This window comes from Parasteatoda tepidariorum, chromosome 9 (assembly GCF_043381705.1).
Source record: "Parasteatoda tepidariorum isolate YZ-2023 chromosome 9, CAS_Ptep_4.0, whole genome shotgun sequence".
Classification (NCBI taxonomy): Eukaryota; Metazoa; Arthropoda; class Arachnida; order Araneae; family Theridiidae; genus Parasteatoda; species Parasteatoda tepidariorum.
The window spans coordinates 88,821,247-88,832,050 of NC_092212.1; the positions used below are offsets into that span (position 1 = coordinate 88,821,247).

At 34.4% G+C, this 10,804-nt stretch overlaps 1 long non-coding RNA gene across 1 annotated transcript in view; it reads right to left on the reverse strand.

Moving 5' to 3' along the window:
• LOC107445066 (uncharacterized) overlaps nt 1–10,804 on the reverse strand; it is a 14,493-nt gene that overhangs the window by 1,964 nt on the left and 1,725 nt on the right. The window contains exons 3-6 of the long non-coding RNA XR_011637847.1: nt 9,378–9,400; nt 5,503–5,554; nt 2,973–3,053; nt 2,199–2,247 (exon numbers count right to left, since the gene is read on the reverse strand). This is a non-coding gene — a long non-coding RNA (uncharacterized lncRNA). The remainder of the gene's footprint in view (nt 1–2,198; nt 2,248–2,972; nt 3,054–5,502; nt 5,555–9,377; nt 9,401–10,804) is intronic.

Sequence of the window (10,804 nt, forward strand, 5' to 3'; positions counted from 1 at the left end):
TCGTGGGTTCGATCCTCGCCGGCCGAAGACTCCCCGTGTAGTAAATGGTGACTGATGCACGTTAAATCTGTCGAGTCTCAAAGTCCTCCATGTTCCCACAACAAATCAATACCTCTGGGGGTACTGATCCAGGAGTTTCCTTGTTTTCTGGATTGGTTCAAAATTACAAGGCTACGGAGTTGAGCAATAGTAGATAGTACTCGAAAACCCAATATTGGGTCGTATATTTTAAGTTGCAAAATTAGGCACAAAAACATACTTTCTCTGAAAAAACATAATTTTTCCCGACTGATTTGGATATTTGAAATATATTCATATATGTGTAAAGCACTTTTATGGTGCAAAACACCTTAATTTTAAATGATGTAAAACACCTTACGATTCAAGTTAATTTTTTAAAAAAAATTTAATTATTTTTTCCGACTAATATTAAATTAAGAATTAAATAAAGAAATAATAAATATTTTTTTAAGTTACTTTTTTGTGGAATTATCATTGGGTACATCAATTTTATAATTGTGTGCAGACATTTCGATTCAAAAGTTCTGGAGGCATGGTGAAATACGCAAAAAGTAAAATTAACATTTAGGAGTGCACACGCAAGTACATCATACTTACGAATTTTATTATCGGTAACGATTAGGTGTAATATTTCCCCCCCCCCTGCTATACACATAAGAAAATAAAAGCTTTTTTTCAAATGTATAAGTATGTTTTAACTTGTGCAATAAGGATAATTACATTACCATGATCCTTTTAAAAGAATTAAATACTTTCATAGAGTAAAACTTTTTTGCCGCTTCTGTTCTGTTAAGTATAGTTCGAATTCGCGTGATTTTTTTCTGGGCTACGCAAATATTTGATATACAAACTAAGTTTAGGAGTGCACTGCACAGGGTGTGTCTTGTCGACTACTCATATGTGATTCGCAGTTCAATATTTACTAATTTTTTTTTTTGAAAAATAAAAAGAATTGAAAAATTTTAAACATACAATAAAGTCATCAGGGCGGGGATAGCCTGGTTGGTAGGGCACTGGGCACATGTCCAAGAGGTCATGGGTTTGACCCCCTGCGATCAAAGGCTCCCTGTGTACTAAATGGTAACTGATGCACGTTACCTCTGTTGAGTCACGGAGTCCTCCATGTATCCATAACAAATCACACCTGTGGGGGTAATGATCCGGGAGTTTCCTTGTCTTCCGGATGGGTTCAAAATTACATGGTTACGGAGTTGAACATTAGTAGTCGTAAACCCACAATTGGGTCGGCTGTTTAACGATGGTTATAATATAAAAAATAAATTAAAGTAGTCACTTTTTTAAGCGCTCAACTTTACGTTGATTTCATTGTAAATCTTTATTTTTTTTCCCTGATCGCTTTTTCAAACTGCTACGAATTTTCAAATGGTTTCAAAATACCCACGACATTACGATATACGATTTCCAATGTTGAGTAATCACTTTTTGACCCTATTTATGAATGCCAATTTCACCATTGGTATTTATAACTATCAATTTCCATTTGGTTTTCAAATTCCTTGTGATTTCAAAATCCCCATATTATTTATCAACCATTATTTTTTGGTAAATATTGTGATGTAATTCATCACAGATATAATTCTATGAACGGATGACACAAGTTGATTCATTGCCGTTTTCTTCGTGAGGTCAGAAGAACTGTATTAAATTTACCGGATTTTGGATAATCGTCGCAAGAGCTCTATTAAGTTCACGATTGTGCGCGTGGTCGCTCCAGAGATGCTACTAGTTGTTGAATGTGACAAGATTTAGTGGTGTGTGATTGAGAATTAATAGTAACATTTCAAGGTCACAAATAAGCTATTCATCTTGGACACTATCCATCGAAGTAGTAGTGTACATATCAAGTTGGGAGTAACTCTTAAGGTAGGTTCGAATCACGTTACCAGTGAGGGGAGAATATTATCGACAATGTCAACTTCATCTATGAAAAGATATCCCAAGATAGAGTCAAGTTAACATGCATTATATACTAGTTAATTGGTATTGAATAATTGCACTAATAGATATGCTAATAAAATGCTCTCATACAAACTGATTAATCAGTTCCGCGAGGTGCTCTCTTATTACCGTCCTTAAATATATGAATTGTATTACAATTATCCCCATGACACTTATCCACTTTACATTAGGGCAAATAGTGCATTAAAGAAACTTACTTCTCTCATGGCTTCCAGACGTATGATGATCGGCGAGTTCCTCCTGCAACTAAGAAATTTTTTTTCTTAATTTGGAATTCGTAAATTAATACACTGTTGTTTCGGTTTTGATCTTTTCGATATTTAATACTGTAATTTATGTGCTTGTCACAGTATTTATTTAGGTTTACACATACCATTTAATGTTCTTTGGGGCTGGTTAAAATAAATTTTTTTATCTGTAACATAATTATAAATCTGTATTTTATTAAAATTAACTATTAACATATTTTAACCTATTTTGTTCAAATTAGCTTCCTATTTTTAAAATTTCATAATAATTACAAAGAACTAAAACGAAATATAATACACAAGTTCTAAGTTGAAATTTTAATTTTCTTATGTGTAAAAATATTTCATTTACGTTTACTATCCCAAATTATCTCGGGCAAATGAAGAAAGTTAAATATTAGTCTTATTAGTTAAATATAAGCGTCAGCAGTATGCATAGGTTTATTGTAGGCAAGGCGGGGAGGTAGGTGTGTGTTGGTGTGAAGAAAGGGGAGGTTCGGTAAGGGGGGGTTGACGTGGTTAAAGGTCATTGACACGAGTCGTAGTTTAAGAGGACGGTAATTCGGAATAATAATTATAATTTTTTTTTCAATTTGATTAAATTAATGAATAACAATATTGAGTGATTAATGAAATGTTGATGCTAAATGGTTTACTTGAATTTACTTTGGCAATAAAATTTTTCTTCCAATGAATAATAAAAAAATAAAAAAAAATACTTACTACAGCCCTTTTCAGAATCAATTTATCTTTTTCCATAGTCATACAATTCTTCTTAAGGCATGTATTTTCCTCCATCAGTTTCTAGAATCAGAAATAATTTAATTTATAGAATTTTTAACGAGCTACATAACAAACTGACGCCCGGTGGCTGAGCGGTATCGCTGCGCTGTCGTGCCACAGGTCCCTGGTGCGATCCTTGGGCCGGGCAAGGTTGACTCAGCCTTTCATCCCTTCAGTGGTTCGATAAATGAGTACCAAGCATGCTTGGGAACTAAACACTGGGGGTTCCGCGTTCGGCTGACCACCTGACCGGAACATCTGCTCCTGCCCCCCCAGAGCCCCAAGGTCAAGAAAACTGAGATGGGCACAGTAGGCCTTGGCCCTCTATGGGGTGTCACGCCACTGAGTTTAGTTTTACATAACAAACTACATCTGTTTTAACGAATGATCAGGCTTTCTTGCATTTGTATTAAAAATACACTGCTGGATAATTGCTATAATAGCAAGGATAGCAACTAGAAAATTGATAATAGGAATATATGGAAATTAACATAAGTGTGAGAAACAGTGAGACGTATATGCAAATTTGGTGTTGTCGAATTGGTTTGTCACATGACACAACGTATTAGAGATAAAGAATTAGGCGAGTATTGTTGTTCAAAACCAGAGTTGAACGGAAGACAATCAAATAACGAATTGACTATATGTCTTCCTGCTAACATTTAGATGAGTTTAGGAGTTATCGTTAAGGTAGAAGAAAATTAAAAAGTAACAGCTGTCGCAAAAGAGTGTTGTTTCAAGGCTTTAGAAGTCATTTCAAACCACTGTAGCAGACGTCACGGTTATCTTCTATGTTCGACACCTGTTATCGACAAAAAAGGAACGGTGCAGCCTGCATTTAAGCTGTATTCAGAGGCTTTTAGCAGGTAAAACTGCTTTTAAGCAATAGGACTATATCCCCATCAACCTGTTGCTGTTTACATACCATTGTCCAAACGTCACCGTATCCTCCTGTTTGCAATGGCGTCTTCAGCATCGCAACTGGAGCGACTAGGCTTGCGTACTATTCTCAGATGAGGCAAGATTCAGTCTTTCCTCTGATTGTCTACGCCCAATAATCTGGCGTGAGGTTGGTATAGCGTGTAGTCAAGCAAATATACCAGAAAAGTTACTGATATCCTACTTGTAGTGTTATAGTATGGGTTATGATTAATGACGGTACGCCCCTCCATGTGCTTCCAACTGGGACTATGACTGGCCAATGGCTGCCTCATGCTTGCTTGTTTAGAAGTACTGTCGATGAAAAATTTTATTTTTATGAACGCAACATGCCAATCGAACGGTGGCTGTCAAGTATTGTGTATGGAGTGAGAATATGCAACACTTCATATGACCAGCACGTTCTTCTGATTTGAATCCATTAAAATGTGTGAGGATTATTCGAGGATTGAGAATGCCCTGCAAATAAGCAAGGGCTCCCACATTTATGCTCTGACAGAGGTATGGGACAAATTGCCCAGAAAGCCGCAGAATACAGTTGTGTAAATCATATCACTGCAATTTGCATCGACAATGGCTATTTTGTTTCTTGAACACATTACAAACTTTCAAGGTTTCAGAGCGTAGTAACAATTCTTTTTTTTTTTTAATGTCCTAACAGTTTGGCATTCCTTAGATACCAGATAATACACACGTTAAAATATACATCCTATTTTGTAGAAAATCAGTAAAAAGTTATAATTTTACTTTTGATGACTTGTACCATCTATATGATTATACAAAATTTCAAATTATCGTTTGATTGATTGTAAATCCTATCAAACATACGAAATAACTTGAAAAATAATGTAATATTAATAATAAATAAGTAAAGTCAATGAATAATGTCAAATAAAGTAAAATAGAAATAAATAATAAAGTCAAAATAGAACAATAAGTCAAAATAGAAAATAAAGTCAAAATAGAACATAATTAGGAGCAACAATTTAGTATCTTAGTGAAAGGAAAGAAAAAAGTGATAACAAAATCTTATGAATCATTACAAAAGCAAGCGGAAATGGAAAAACCAAAACCTGTTTGATTGCCTTTGAAAACACAGTGAAGCTGAAAAGTGATTGACGGAAACTCCTCCGAGGTAATAAGGAATTCAAATCAGTTCTCGTGTTTTATATCCGGCAATTAGTTTTGTGCATAAATTTACTCAGCTGTTTCTACGTAACCAACGAACAGACAAAAAGCTAAGAATAAAAAAATTAATAATTTTTCTTTTTAACTAAATTGTGAATTATAAGTAGTAAATTTTTCTTTTTTTTCCCATTGTTTTCAATATACTTAAGATAGTATCTAATATTGTACTCGAAGGAATAGCACTACGCAAGTCAGTATTGATTAACATTAATAAATATGAAAGAAAAAAAATACTATATGGATAAAGGGAATATTTGCATTCTGTAGGAAATCGAAGAAATAACTAATGGTTACTTTTGATCAATATATTTAAAGAAACGTAAATCAAGTGTTTGCACCTTACCTTGACGAGTTCGGTCAAGTCTTGTGTTTCAGTTGGAAGAATATTATCCTCTCTAGAATAAAAACACATTCCGTTAAAAAACGTAAGTTTTTCTGTAAAACAAAGTACAATAGTTTCTATAAATAAATACGGGAAGGAATCTTTGCAGTTTCCTTCCTGATAGTTTTATGCCACTGAATTATAATTGCAGCTATAGGACAGCCGTATAGTACTCCGTAGGCCTCCCACAATCACATGACTTCCATCTGTTTAAGCATTTGTGGGCTAATAGAGATATCTAACTATACAACCATATGATCACACACCATTAACCAACTATAGGGCTCTAGTCTCTGCCGGTGATTTTTTTGTATCCGAAACAGAGCCAGATTGCAAAGCATATGAAAATTATGCGTGACTGCGATGCATTTTGGGTATGTCGCAAGCGGTAAGAATGATCCCGTTTCAAAAAAAGAAAAAAAACGATTGCTCCAAAAGGTAAAAATAAATTATAAGAGAACTGAAACAATGAAGTTCTTAGAATAAAAGTAAATTTTATGAAAAATACATAAAAATATAACATATCCTGGTAAAGAAGGTGGGAAAATGCACGTCTGTGAGAATTGTGTGCAAAGGTTTTTCCAAGTGTATTTTTAATATATATTTTTTTTCACTTACAGTGTTCTCGTTAATGATTTTTGAAGAGAGTTATTAACTGGATTGTTAGTTCCCTATTAAATATTAATACTATTTAAACCTTTGCAACGACAATTGAATAGCCGAATGGTTATGGCTCAGAAGACGTATGATTTTTTTCGTGGAAAAATTGTACTTTTAGAATTCTTTTATAGAAAGTGAAGGGATTAATGCCCCCTCAGTTCTCCTGGTTCCCTGTACAAATGAGTTGTTGTTAATTGGTGAATGAACCACTTACTACTTCTTCTGTAGTTAAATTCACATCATTAAAAATTAGGATTCAAAATATTGACTGCATTGTTTTTATGGTCGCGGGCCATTAAGGCAGACAACGTTCTATTGTTCTTGTTTTCCAGTGGATTCACCGAAAATTCGACATTAACCACAGTATGAATAGGTTTTAATGCCATCGATTCCTTACACTATTTAGAATTGTTTTCTTTTTATTCTTCAGAATTGAAATAATAGTAAAAGTTTTCTCAAGCTTTTTTTTAAAATTTAAGTGAATGTTTCAAGAAACATTGCGATCTATTTTGCAATAAGATTGAACAAATCATTGCATTTCTGGAACATGCAGCCAAAATATAGAGTCATATGGAATCACTGTATTTACTCAGAAACTTTCTAGCTCACTCTTAAGATTTCAAAGCATATTTAGAATCGCAGCGACATTGTCGCAGAACAGATGACAGGTCGCTTCCAACAGTACAGGTCGCTCCCAACTTACAGTACCACCGAATAAAGACCGATAATTAGCAAGCCGAAGGAAGCAAACGGAGTACAGCATCCGGTCATTCTGTTCAGCCATTTGAAACCACAATTATAAGGTAAACCGTGCACAGACGATTAGGAAACATTGAGCTCTCAAGCCTGCCGGATGTGTTCCATTCGGGCTAACTCACTGTCGGGGCCCCGATTAGCCAAGAGTAAAGAGCATGCAATGCGGTCACATTGGGCTTGCGTAATGTATTCTGACGATTCCAGTTTAAAGTCTAATTCAGGTTAAACTTTCATCAAGTGAGCGCCAGAAACACGTTTTTGCCAAGTTATCCTCATTGAACGACACACTAATGGTAAACTGGGCTTTAAAACAGATTTGGATGTTCAAATCGGAACTATAGCAGACCATCATTCCGGATAAAACATGTAAGTTTGCTTATGTGTTCCATGGGCTAAGAATGAGTAGATAAGTATTTTATTTCCGTCTCACAAGAGCTGCCCAATGGGCTATTGCTGACGGATCGAGAAACATCCCTGAAGATGATCAAGGAAAGGTCATCGCAATTTTGATTCTCTGCTGAAGGGATAGCTCCTCCGCTTTAGTAGTTTTACGACCTGCGCGTGAAGTCGAGCACTTTACGGTAGAACAGTTTAATTGGGACCGATTCCGCACACCCTCGGTTCTTTCGTAGGGTGAGCAAAGTGGTTACCCACCCTCTTACTAACCTCAGCCAGTGATGCTTGACTTAGGTGCTCTACCGCAAAATTTGTGTTAATTGTGACAACTCCCATCATTACCGAGCAAACGTTTTACGATTGCTCTGGTAACTTTGTCCTCCCCTTGGACTAAACTCCTCATCATAAATAGGACACTCGAACTGAATTTTTGGTTCTTAGTGAACTTCAGCACCCTGAGTCTTAGCTTGTATCATTTTCTTTTATTTTTTATTTTTTTAAGAAAAACTTTAGTATACCTTAAAACATTTTTAATACTAGAGGCGCATTGTCTTGAAAAGGGGACACTTGCACTTTTTTGAACTTTTAGTCGACTATTTTAGTTATTTTATCAATCTTATTTTAGATCTTATATGTTTTTAATGTGACTTTTCTTATTTTTACCATTTGATGTTTTTCCTGAACTTACTCTTCACACGTTTTTTAACTGTACTTTTGACACTTTTATTTTCGGTTCATTTTATTCTTTTAGATTTTTTTAGGCGCTTTTGACTTGCTTTTAAGAATTCTGGTTCTCCTTAAGATCTCTTTGATCTTTTCTTTTAAGTCTGACACTTGGACTAGTTGTTATTCAAGGGCCTTCCATAGAGAACTTTTGGCCATTGGAGACCTCTTTTACGATAGTCTTACACTTTGATGTCCTTCCCCGAAATTTTATATTGGCTTTTACTATAAATCTCTTTTGGAATTACTATGATTGATTTCAAATGTTATAAATCTCATTGGGGATGCTGAGCTATCTGCTCTTGCACATTTCGCGTTCATTTATCCACTTTGTATTTTTGACTTTCCTACATGATTTTAAGTATTAGATTTATTGTTTTAAATTTTCATGTCACTGATAGTGTGATGTTTCATTATGCATATTAATCTTTACTTGTTTTAATTTTACTTCACTGTAATCTTTTAGCGTTTATTTCTAGTGTGGTAACGGATCAAACCCTTATCCGAAAACTCTTCCAGGGGTAGGTGGGCCACTATTAATATTAAACAAATGTTTGAAAGATTGCGTCAGTTATGTTTGACAGTCTACAGCTCCGTTTTATGAGAAACGGAGTTTATTGCTCGTTCTTCGTGCAAAAATTATCAATCTATTCAAGTAGTAATTGAATCTAAACATCTTAAAGTTAAACTAACTGCTCATTCATCATAGTATGAAAGAAGGAAAAAAAACGATGATCGAATAAAATGAACAGAGAACACGCATCATATCTAGAAATTGAGGTAGTAGTACCGATCGTTTGCTAGATTACATAAATATATAATATTATTTGGCGCAGCATGTCCTTTTTTAGATTCTGTGCCAATAAACCCTACATTCAATTCAATTCTTGCTACATAAAAAACAGTCTCGGAAGCTACTTAGCTCCAAATTGGGTAAAACAGGCGTTTCACTACCCTTTGTTCTACTCTAATTTAATATAAAATAATCATCACCTTTTTTATGTGTTGAGATACACTAAAGTTTTTACTGTGTATGAATTAAAACAACAGATGTTAACATCAAAATCACTAAAAATGTGAGCATAATTACATAATTGAGAAAGCACTTGCTTAACATGGTCTAAATATTGAAAAATAAATAAAAGTCAGAATGTTGAATGGAGAAAAAGTCATTAGTATCGTTCAAATGCAATGGCTATTTTATCTTATTGCTTACTTTATAAACTATATAAATATTAATTTAGCAAATTACATTAAGTTTACAGATAAGCAAAACTAAAGAAAAGAACATTAATACTCACACAATAAACACTTCTTCATCATCCTGCAACATTAATTAACAAATTGAGATTATTCATGTGATGAAATGAAATTTGCATGTAATAAATATCAGTTAAATAACGGGAAAAGTATATTTTAGTTTGATTTTTTTCATCGAACTAAAATCGGGGCTGTTTAAAATTCGCTAAAGAAAGGCTTGAATAAACGCCTTCTAGCGGGATTTTTAGACTTTTATTTAGTTCAAACAGAATCTTTGGGGAGAAGAACACTTTTTTTAGCAGCAAATGAGAAGTTATTTATTTCGACATTGGTTACTTTATACCAATGAATAAATGTTATTTCAGAACTGTGATAGTTAAAGAGTATTCTTCAACTTTATAAAATGGTATATATTTCTGTATCTATATAATACGAAGAAAAACAATGAAAAATCATCCGAATTACTTGAAAAGGTATTCATTTGTGCTGATTATTAATTAAATTTTTATCGTTTTCTTGGAAAGTATATTTTTGAATTTTGAATGTTTAATTTCAACCAGAATTCAGCTATTCTGTTTTTAAGTTAAATAAGCTCATTTCATTCATTATATATATATATTGGGAGTACAAATTAGTTCGGTCCGTTTTTTAGAGATGGCTCTGCTGTTATGAATGCTTCATAGTGACAGATGGTTTCGGTGGTTTAAGAGAGGTTTAACATCTGTCAATATTATTCAGTTTATATCGCTTTGAGTTTCATACAAAACCCCCGTTTTTTACTTTGTTCAGTATGTCAAGTTTTGTGGTAACGAAGCACCATTTGCGGGAGGTTTTATGCATCTGCTTTAATTGGAAGAAAAGTGCAGCTGAAGAGCATCGAATGCTTGTAGAAGTTTAAGGTGACAATGCTCCAACTGATAAATCATGTAGGAAATAGTTTCGACGTTTCAAGAATGGTTAACGGTGAATGAAAAATGGTGAATGATGAATGAAGAATGGTGAATAGTTTTGAATACTTTGAGCTGATACAAACTGGTGATTCCATTACGGGTGATCGGTATAGGCTGCATTTGATTCGTTTGAGCAGTACATTACGAGAAAAACAGCCGGAATACGAGCAAAGACATGAAAAAGCTATTCTTCTGCCAGCCTACTCTTCGGTCAGCCTGATGTCGCAAAAGTCGTGCAAAATTATTTGGAAATGCTCAAGTGGGATATTTTACCGCAACCCACTATATTCTCTGGACATTGCTCCTTCTGATTACTGGTTGTCCCGACGGATGCAGCATGATTTGGCAGGTCAGCAGTTCACTTCTTTCGCAGAAATCAAAAATTGGCTCCTAACTTGAATCGCCTCAAAAGACGAGACATTTTTTCGAGATGGAATTCGAAAATTGCCTGAGAGGTGGGAAAAAGCAGTAGCCAGCGATGGACAGTACTTTGATTAATCTGTTCATTCATTTTGTTC